The sequence below is a fragment of the Protobothrops mucrosquamatus genome, unplaced genomic scaffold, assembly GCF_001527695.2.
Source record: "Protobothrops mucrosquamatus isolate PMUCROS unplaced genomic scaffold, P.Mucros_1.0 scaffold1717, whole genome shotgun sequence".
NCBI lineage: Eukaryota > Metazoa > Chordata > Lepidosauria > Squamata > Viperidae > Protobothrops > Protobothrops mucrosquamatus.
The window spans coordinates 142,132-152,901 of NW_015387865.1; positions in this window are offsets into that span (position 1 = coordinate 142,132).

Sequence of the window (10,770 nt, forward strand, 5' to 3'; positions counted from 1 at the left end):
ATATATATATATATATATATATATATATATATATATATATATATATATATATATATATATATATATATATATATATATATATATATATATATATATATAAAAGAAGTTATATCTGTTCTGTTTCTTGCGTTGATAGGCATTGAAAAGGCAGGAGTAACAAACAGGTACTTCTTTATTTCAGGCTAAACAGAACTCAAAACAAGATGGCTCCGCCCCTATTTATACATTCAGCTTGGGGCGGTGTCAGCTAATGAATGCAGCATATTTTCCCGCTTAAATGCATACTAACTAACTTGTAGACAGCCTGTCTGGGTTAGCAGGCCACATGGTCTGCTAATGTTCTCAGTGCAGCTCCCTGCACCTGTTCCCACATTTAAGCTCAATACATAACAATAGCATACTGTAGAGCAGCAGTCCCCAACCTTTCCCACTCTCCGTGAACCAGGAGAAGGGAGAAGGGGTGGTTTTGCATGCTCACTTGCGTGGTCCGGTTCCCAACGGACCATGGCCCAGGATCGGGCTGCACACTAGGGGTTGGGGGCCCCTACTGTAGAGGAAAGGACTAGAAATCAGAAAAGATTTTGTGGAATCAATAGCATGAATAAGTATGAGAATAAAATCACATGAGTATCATTTTCTCCATCTTTATTTACTGACCAGTTTCATGAGCAAAGGTATCAATTTTATCAGATTAGGAACAAGCCATGAATAGTAAAATAGTAAAGCTTGAGTACTGAGCAGTGCTTAATTCATACTTGAAATCTACCACCAAAACTTAGATTCTTGAATCTCTGTGGAAAATAAGCACATTGCATTAAGAATAGAAAGTTCCAGAAAACAAAAGAGAGCTAGTTAGGGCATACCGAGTGATTAACAGATTTGACCTTTAAGACAACTTTCTTAAATGTCAATCTGCAAATTATTCACTGAGCAATAAGTAGAACACGCACACTCATTTTCCTTAGCTAGTACTCTGCCCTCTGAACCACAGTCTCCTTCCAGTTCCCTAATTGGCACTGACTCTGCAGAGTGAGAGAAAGAAATTTCTTTCACTTATTAGGAGTCAGCTCAGCTAAGCACTTTCACCCTGCAAATAATGGAAAAGAACATTTATCTCTTCCCACAATCTCAGCTAAAGAGGTTAAAGCAAAAGGAGTAAAATAGGGAGAGAAAAATGCAAAAAATACTGAACAAACTTTGATATTTATTGCCAAGGGGGAGGACTGCTTAGACAGTCTAACTATGGAAAGATAGAAAATTACCTTCACCCATTCATTCATTAAGTGTGACACAGATGCCCAGAAGATCACAAGATATGTCCAATCTAAATATATTGTATAAGGCCAATTTTACCCTATTTTCCATGATTTAAAGTTTAAACCATGATTATGAGATAACATCTGCATGTCTCTATTTTGAGGACTTAAGAGAAGGTAGATTGTATACCATATTCTGATAACCTCAAAATTTGCATGTTCCCCATTAGTGTCAGCCTGAACCTGGCATTGTTGCCTCTTTGACCAAGATAACCCCAAGGCCAAATCAGTGAACTAATATTAACAATCCTAGTTTTCCAGAGATATATCAGTAAGTCCGGTCACATAGCATCCAGGCTTATGCTGGTTTGCTTGTTTCAGTTAGCTATTTAATGTTAAAATTTAAATCTCTGAACATTTTCCCTACCTGTTGCAAAAATTAAACTCTGCACAGCATTTCCAAGAAATCCCACTTGAATTTCCTTCTGCTAGTTTTCCTCCTGAATTCTTTAGCAGAAATTGCAAAGGGAATGGAAAGCTTTTAGAGAACTGCTGCCTAATCTAACACAACTTTGATAAATTTTAAAAAGGAGGGAAAATTTTAAAATGGTCAATTTGAGCTATGGTCATATTACTTTATTTTTATATATTCTACATTAATCAAAATATACCTAGCTGGAGTCCAGAAAGACTCTTGATCGTGGCTTTCAACACAAACTATACTGTATAATCAAGAAACAGTATCACTGCCACCATTCCAATAACAACCAGTAGGTGGTGTCATAACTCTTATGCCAGTGGTGGCGAACCTATGGCACGGGTGCCAGAGGCGGCACTCAGAGCCCTCTCTATGGGCACGCGCACTATCGCCCCAGTCCTAGGCCTTCAGATGGGTTTTATAAAACCTTTTTGCTTTAGGCCTCCGCTGCCATGTGCAAAAAAAAAAAGGTTCAATCAGTCAATTTCAACTTCTCGTGAGAAAAAAAAAGATCTTGCAAAGTTGGAATTGATTGATAGAACTTTTTAGTCCCACCCAGTCTGCTGTTACCACCACAGCCACACCCACCGAATGGGCCATGCCCACCCAATGGGCCATACCCACCCGGCACTCGACGATGCATAAGTGGGTTTTGGGTTGCAGTTTGGGCACTCGGTCTCTAAAAGGTTCGCCATCACTGTCTTATGCCCTTTGGAAGAGTTTCATTTTTCAGCTACTTCAGTAAGTGGATAACGTTGGAAATGAGACCACTGATAAGATGTCATTCCAGAATGCCCCCCACTAGCCATTCCGTAATAAAGAAAAGCAATGCTTCTGGATTTTGGCCCACTTGAGGAAGGGTCAGCTGTTTTTCCCAGCACAATCCAATTAGTCCAGCCAATTTTTTGGGAGAGATGTGGTCCTGCAAGTAATTTGGAGCTGACCCATGAAAGACTTCATAGGTCAAAAATGACATTGTAAGTTGTCTATTAGCATGCATAGCCCACGATACAGGTGTGATGTGATCCTACCCATAACTGCCCATGATCACCTGAGTCTTCTGAGTGAAGCCCCATACAGAGAACTTTGCAGTCAGTTAGGTAGGTAGCAGCGACAGCACGAGATGCTGTAACATCCTAAACAAGGTTTCAACTGGTATATGAGCCAATGTTGAGCAAAGCCCTCCTCCCCCAGTACAGCTTCTACCTATTGATCTAGCAGGAGCAGTAAGTCTAGAATTTCCCTTTACTTCTTTTAGTGCTTTTTAATAACAAAATAATTTTAAAAACAATTTTCAATAAGGTTCCCAAATATGCATTGTTGAAAGAAGGGTCATTCATAAACATAAAACCATAAAGGCAAGTACTTTGCTTCTACAATAGCTAAACTTAGATTATCAGTACCTTTTCTTACAATCATCTCAGCTCATTATAATGATAAATTTCAATATGATCTGTTCCTGTTATACATTGAGCTAAATATTTTTCCAGAATATAAACAATTCCTTGAATTAGACTAATGAATCCCAAGCCAAATGTAAAGCCTTTTGTGTAAATCTCTTCTTAAATAGTTATAGATAAATTAAAAACTATCTACTATTTAGCTACAGTATTTAGTTACTCAGTTCTTCACTTCAGTTTCTTGCTATAATGGATTATTAATAATAGTAGCATCAAATGACTGAGAATTGCTTTCAGGCTTCTAACTGAATGATCAAATTCTTGATCTTCCCCCTTTTAAACAGATCAGCACTCTATTATGAAGGTATTAAGTCAGAAAGCAATCAGTGTAATTATTGGCTTTAGCTGTGTTAAACTAACAGCAGAAGTTCATAGCATTTCTTATAGCTTCAGTTAGTCCTATGACAGACTGTTAGGGAAAACTAACAGTTTTGTGGCCACGACCGCGAAAGTGTCAAACTGTTCTACCATTGGTTAGCCAGATGTTTACATCCTTAAGGGATTTTGCTTTGTGTTGCCAATCTGTGAAAACTACTGATGCTTCACTGCAAGTGATCAAGAGATGGGATTTCTCACATAATAATGAAAAAAATCCAGAAAAAAACTGTCCTTTCTAAAATGAAGAATATGTTTCATAAGACCAGGATAAACTATTGTGATAGATTTTTGTGACTATGAAGTGTCCTCTTAGGTGTCCTCTCCATAGCAGAGAACTAGTTGGGTGTGGCTTGTAATTTAATGTCTTAAACTATTCATGGTTTAATTATTCCAAATATTGTTTAGTTTATCTCTTCTTTTTGTTTAATTTACAAAGAGATCAGAGGTACATCTCACTTACACTTTAATAAATGGCTTTTCTAATTCCAAAGAAAATTAAACATTGTTTTCTACCTTTTCTATACCCAATAAAACAAAAATGTGCCTTCTGAAGACCTGTCTCAAATTCCATTTTAGATGCATGCTAAGGTTGTGGAAAATCCTGAAAAATAGTTTTGCTTTCATGAATGCTTATGAGGAACATTTTTCAAAGCTACTTTACAAAACAATGTGGCCCCTTCACTTCTAAAAGAAGAACAATAGCAGTTCTCTTTACTCATTTCTCTTTCAATTCCAGGATCCAGAAGAGACATCTGAACATGACAGAAGCTTTGTCCAGATACTGTCATTGATCTGCTGGTTGTGTCTTTGAAGCTATGTGAAACACCTTCATAACGCAACTACATTGTCTCAAGGTCCTACTGCAGCAAATTGTGTCACGTCTATAGTGTAAAACATCATGTCAGAGTGCCACATCCCAAATTGAAGAAGATTTGGTTTAAACCCACTTGTTTACTCCCAGCATCTCTTTTTAATGGGCTTTTTGCCAGCATACTTGAGTTTTTGGAAATCTAAAGTTTGCAGATTACTTTTGCAAAGTTTCAGTTCGTTTAAGAAAGAAACTACTTTAATAGGATTCTGGACTTTGAAGCACAAATAATAATGTCTTAAATGTGCAATGCATAGTCCAAGAGTATGTGATTCAGTTTCACCTTGGAAACTTGGAGAGTTAGGTTCAAAACTCCACTTATAAGTTTACTAACCACAGAAACAACACCTTATTTCAGTGTTTGTGCACGGAGAAATTAAAATTGCATAGGGTGGAAGGGGTAGCTATGACTGTATTAATGGATTATAAAATCCAATAACCTCATATACTCAAGGGAAGAATACTGGAATAAAAATGTGAGGATATGATAGGTAAAATAAATGTTTCATACGGTAGGGAATGAGAGAATAATAACTTGCTCATATCCTCTAACTGATGAGTGGTTTGAACTATTGATTTCCTAGGCAAACGTCTATCAGTAAATTATTATTACCATGGTTGGTCTCAGAGTCAACCAGACTGAATTTGGCATTTTTATCCATCTTTCAAGCCCTTCCCAAGGACATGGGATAGGTATGGTATTATTTTTTCAAAAGTTAAAAATTTCCACCTTCGGATTTAGCAATTGCTAGAAGACCTTGATCCAACTCTGTTTACAACAAAAGAATCAGAGGGGGTATTTCTAGATAATATCCTAATGTCTTATGCCTTGAGTGAATGAACAAATTCTTCTTTACTACTGGTATAACACTGTTAAATTTATAAATTATTGAGGTATAATTAACAGCAAACTATAGGTAGATAGGGTTGGCTCAGTATTCTTCCTTCTTTCTTTCCCCCTAGAGAAAATGGTCAACTAGGAATAACAAAAGGTCTAGTGTGATGTTCATTAGGTTAGAACTGGTCAAATTCCAGTGCAATCAGACCTTTGCTGGGTGGTCTTTGGTAATGGTCTTCTTCACAGTTTCAATTCCACTTGTAACATTGTCTGCCTGCTTGCTTGCCTCCTTTTACTAGTGTGTTATGTGAGTGGGAAATGAATGGAAGACCATGCCTGCAGAGTCTGAAGAGTAATGCTTGTTTCCCATTGCTCTTTTTGTCTAGTTTAGGGTTCCCCAACCCCCAGGCCATGGTCCACTACAGGGTCTTGAGCCGATCGTAAGCAGGCCACAGAAGTGGGGGGCGAGCACAAGTGCGCATCCCCTCTTGCACGAGCAGTGGGTGAGCATGTGCACATGTGGTATGTTTGCATGAGCGGCGGGTGTGCTTGCCCACCACTCGTGAAATGGAGCTGCACATGTGCACCATGCTTGCCCCCCACTTGCACAGAACCATCCCCTCTTCCCCACCTGCCAGTCCACAAGGGTGGAAATGTTGGGGAACTCTGGTGTAGGTCATTCTGATGATACACTCACTGTTGTGCACCTTGTCCTGTTTGAGGAACTCTTTGAGAGTAGAAATTTTTCAGTTAACTGCTGGACTAAATCTATTGTTCTTAAAGGATTGTTAAGGTAAATAAGGGGTGTTCAGTTTTATTTCTTCAGTAACAGAGCTTAAGTTCTGGATAAAAGAAACATATTTTTCCCATTTTTAGACAAATTCAATTCAAAATGATAAACACCCTCTGAGTTGTCTGCTACAAGAGCCTGCCCAAAGTCTGAGCCTTCTACTATCCTGAACTTAGGAAGTTGATGACCTAGGAATTATCCTCTGTTTGATTTCCATCCAGAGGGATTCAAGTGGTGCCAATTTTAATAACACTTCAGTATGAAGGTAACCTTTTAACATACCATCTAGATCACCTTAAGTATTCAATCTGCTAAAAGTTAAATTATCATTTCTAGCATTTTCTTTTTTAGGACTGAATTGTTATTCCTTGTAGGCAATCCTCGGAGTGCTAATTAATGGGTGGCACAGAAATGTTCAAAACTGCATTAATGTGAGGAGTTGTTTTTTTTTCCAGAAATGGATGTGAATGCCCTTCGGATGTATTGGGATTTCTACACTAACAATTCCCCAAGTTGGACGTAAGGCTGGGAAAGACATCTGTATTCAGTTGTAATGGGGCACACACATCCATAGCAGTAAGTTGTAGATTAGAACCACTGACTCCCAGAAGGGTGTCCCTCAACCCACTATCCACATTCCTATAGCAAATTCTTGGCAAAAGCCAACTCGGACACTTAGTTATTTAATTTCGACAATTCAACCAAGTGACTCTGGGAGGCTTCCAATTCAAAATTTTAAAGCAATTAAAACAATGAAAATATCCTCAAAATAAATAAGAAAAAAATAGCCATGATGATTAATCAACTAATAGTAAAGCCAGGTAACAGAGCCCTTAACACATTCTGAGTCCTAGGCCCAGATTCATAGCCAAGATTTTAAAGCTTTATAAAAAGCCAACAGGTTTGGGGCCAGTCTATTCTACAAGGGGAGAATATTCCATAAGGCAAGGTCTACAGTAGAGAAAGTCCATCTTCCAGTTCCCCCCAGTTGACACTCTTTGGCTGACAGGATCAGAAGTATGGCCAATGTGTTAGATTGAGTTGGATGGGTAGAAACTCTTGAAAAAGACAGCCCCTTGGGTAATCCAGTCTCAAGCCATGTTGTGCTTTAATAGTTACAACCAGCACCTTGAATTGCACCTGGCACACACCGGCAGTGTGTAGCTCATGGAATAGTGGCATTACATGTGCTATGTGGCCGGCACAATTTATTACTCATGCAGCTGCATTTTGCACTAGTTGAAGTTTCCAAATGCTCTTCAAGGGCAGTCCCATGTAGAGTTCATTGCATTAATGTAAGCGAGAGGTTATAGAGGCATGGGTGATTGTGAGCAGGGCCTCCCAGTCCAGGAATGGACATAACTGGTGCACTACCTGAAGAAGTGCAAAGGCTCTCCTAACCCCAGCTGCTACCTGCTCTTCAAGCCGGAGCTGAGTCTAGGAGGACTCTCACATGGTACACTGAATCTGGGGTAAGGCTTACTAACAGGAAATGGAGTTTTTCTAGTTAAGCACATATTACTCTGGAAGAGGGATACACAGTGCTTTTTTTGTAAAAAAAAACACAACAAAAAGATGCCAGAACTCACACACATCATACAACCTGCCTTGCCTACCCTACAAGGTTCCATCCAAAAAAGTTGCCGGAACTCTGTTCTGGGCGTTCTAAAAAGCCCTGGGGATACATAATATCTGGTGGCTCAAGAACTTTGCTTTACAAAGGAAAAACCAAGAGCAAAACCAAGAAGAGGAGAGAGGGGGAGGGAGGGAGGGAGGGAGGGAGGGAGGGAGGGAGAGAGAGAGAGAGAGAGAGAGAGAGAGAGAGAGAGAGAGAGAGAGAGAGAGAGAGAGAGAGAGAGAGAGAGAGATCTAAAGGACAGCTTTCCGAAATAAAGAACTTTCCTTTATGATAAACAATTTGTATGCATATTTACCACTTCTAGCCATAGTCTAACACTATGGACCAGTTTTTTTTGTTTGTTTGCACTCCTCATCTACAGTTCCTTAACTGCCCCTCCTTACTGAATTATAAAACCACCATATTAGGACCTCCTTTATTCAAGAACCCTTATGCCATTCTTGAGAATTTCACCACAATATACTCTCTCTGCTAGATTGCAGAAGGCTTAGCACTTAGTATTAAGAATGGTTTGAAAAATAGAACTTGGTGGAAGACACTTTGTGCGTTCTTGGTCCAGCCTGTTTAACAGATAAAATAGATAGTTACTCGGATAGCATTCCACCCAGTCCCTAAAAGAAAGCTGCCTTATATTGATTTTGAGCCTTCATCTCACAACTTCTATCCTGCTTCTCCATGATTTCACAGAAGTCTCAGAATAGGGTGGGGTCTGCACCCAAACTTCCTGAACTGAAACCAGTTTACTCTCTTCAGCTGCAACAGCTTATGTGCTTCCATTTTCTGAAGTGTGCTTAGCATTGCACATTTAAAGTTTGGCATCTCCCAAATCCAAAGTGGACTTTGCATGCAGATTGCAATGCCAATTTCTTTTGTGGAAAATCTCTTTCCAGGTTGCAAACTGCTTCTGCTGCTGCTGCATCAATTTCTCTTATTAAAAAATAGTTATTTGTTGCCCAAGAGTGTTAGAAGGTAGCCTCAAAATAATGACTTTTAAATGTTGCAAGTAATATCAGCCTATTATGGTACAACAGCAATATTATATACTTTTTAGGTTTAGGGTGATGTCATTATTTTTATACCTCTCTTACTAAACAGTATATGCCAAACTTTGTAACAATGCTGGATCAGGTCTGACAGCAAATCAACCCAAATGTTAGATTATTTTCAGAATAAAGAGCAGGGTAAACTATGCATGAGATCTGGGCTTTTACTTATTGTAGCTGTGGATAATTGAAGCATTTTAAGATCTTCCCACAATTTGCCTTCTTCTGCCTAGAGGAACTGTAAAGTTTTCTGAAAAGCTGGTTGTAGAAAAATGCATACAATGTGAAATATAAGATTCTTATTCTTATACCTAGGAAAGCAAAGCTTATTTTAACTTTGAAAAGAAAAAAAATACAAGGTGATTTTTGTCTGTGATCCTGCTAATGAAAGGCATCTTATCCAGGAAGTTGATTGCTTTTACATGGTCTTTGGATACTGGTTTTCAATGATAGGATTTCTGATATTCGAATTACTCCTCCTGGATGTTCCCCAAGAGTCGATTTGGCGTAGCAATTACGATTAAGCTTACCAGAAGCCGTTGGCTGTGATGGGCAGGCTTATAAATCCAAAATATAAGTTAAGAATAAGATATTGAACTAGGGAGTAGGGACCAGGAAGACCCATGTTTGAGTCCATTCTTACTCTTAGAAGACTTGAGGCCATTCACTCTTTTAGCCCAACCTCACAAAAAGGAGGATATAAATCTAAAAAAATATATCATAGAGCTACCTTTTGAAGAAGAAAACAAACAATTATAATTGTTAACACAATTAATAATTATAACACTGAATTACTAAATCACAAGATACCTTGCATCCATCCATGAATCATCCCAAGGTTTCATAGACAATGCATACTCCTATTCCCAAGGGCTGATCTGCAACCTGTGTCCTAAGACCCAAAAGTGGGTATGGAAGGTCATTGATTAGTGGCTCGCATCAATTTAAGTTTTTAATTTAAGTAGCTACCCCTCATAGAAACTGGCTTCCTTGTCATTCTCTGCTCCCACAAGCCACAGCTCATGAGAGTGGCAAGGAAGCGGAATGCTGTCAATTACAAGTGGCCTTAAGAGAGTTACAGGAGCCATTGAGTAGATCCCTGAGGCAGATTTAAGTTGCACGGGGCAGAATGTACCTCTTTCTAATCAATGTGTGCTTGAACAAAACATTTGTTGGATTTTATGCAACTCTTTGGGAAGCAGGGAGAAGGAGGGTTGTCAGTTGTCAAGTTCCATACAGGGAGTAAGTCTAGAATAACTCAGAAGAACCTTTTGACCTTGAAATAACTTTTGCTGTGCTGAAATTTTCTGACAGCAGCCAATGTCCTGCTGGAACTCAGCAGCAGCCCATTCAGAGGCTCTAGTGGACTGTTTTTTGTGACAGATGTCCTTCATTCTCAAAGAGAATAAGCAATGCCCCTACAAAGCAATGGAAGTTCAAGTTCACTCAAGCCATCAGCAACTATGAGAGATTCATGCCTTGGTGTTGAAATGTGATGTGTTGGCAACCTCAGAAGCACCAAGTGGAAAAGAAATATATTGAGTTTCAAGCTGCCCTTGGGCAAATCTGCTTTTCATAGTCATAGTAATATTAATTAATGAAATTCCAGTGTTTGCAGGGAGAGAAAAAGCTATTGCAACTAAAAGTTTCAGACTGACCGTTCTGTTTATAAATTGTCAGAAGCTTCTGAATTGTCATGGAAAACTGGTGAGTCATTCATGAGAAATCTCAACTATCATATGAGAATAAATCACTTTACAGGTACACTTTACGCAACCCAGTATTATTCTGAATCCCATCCTTCTAAGGAAAATACTAAAATTGATATCATAGAAGTATAAATGTCACTTTGCTATCAACTACTGATGAAGATGTCCAATCATTAGAAGTTAGAAGTGCTAAGTAAAAGCCTGACACCATGGAAAGTGGTTCTTCAGAGAAGCCAGCTTGGCTCCAGAACTGTGAATTTCAAAGAGGCTTTCTTTATAAAAACACAGGTATTATATCAACTCTGGTGTGA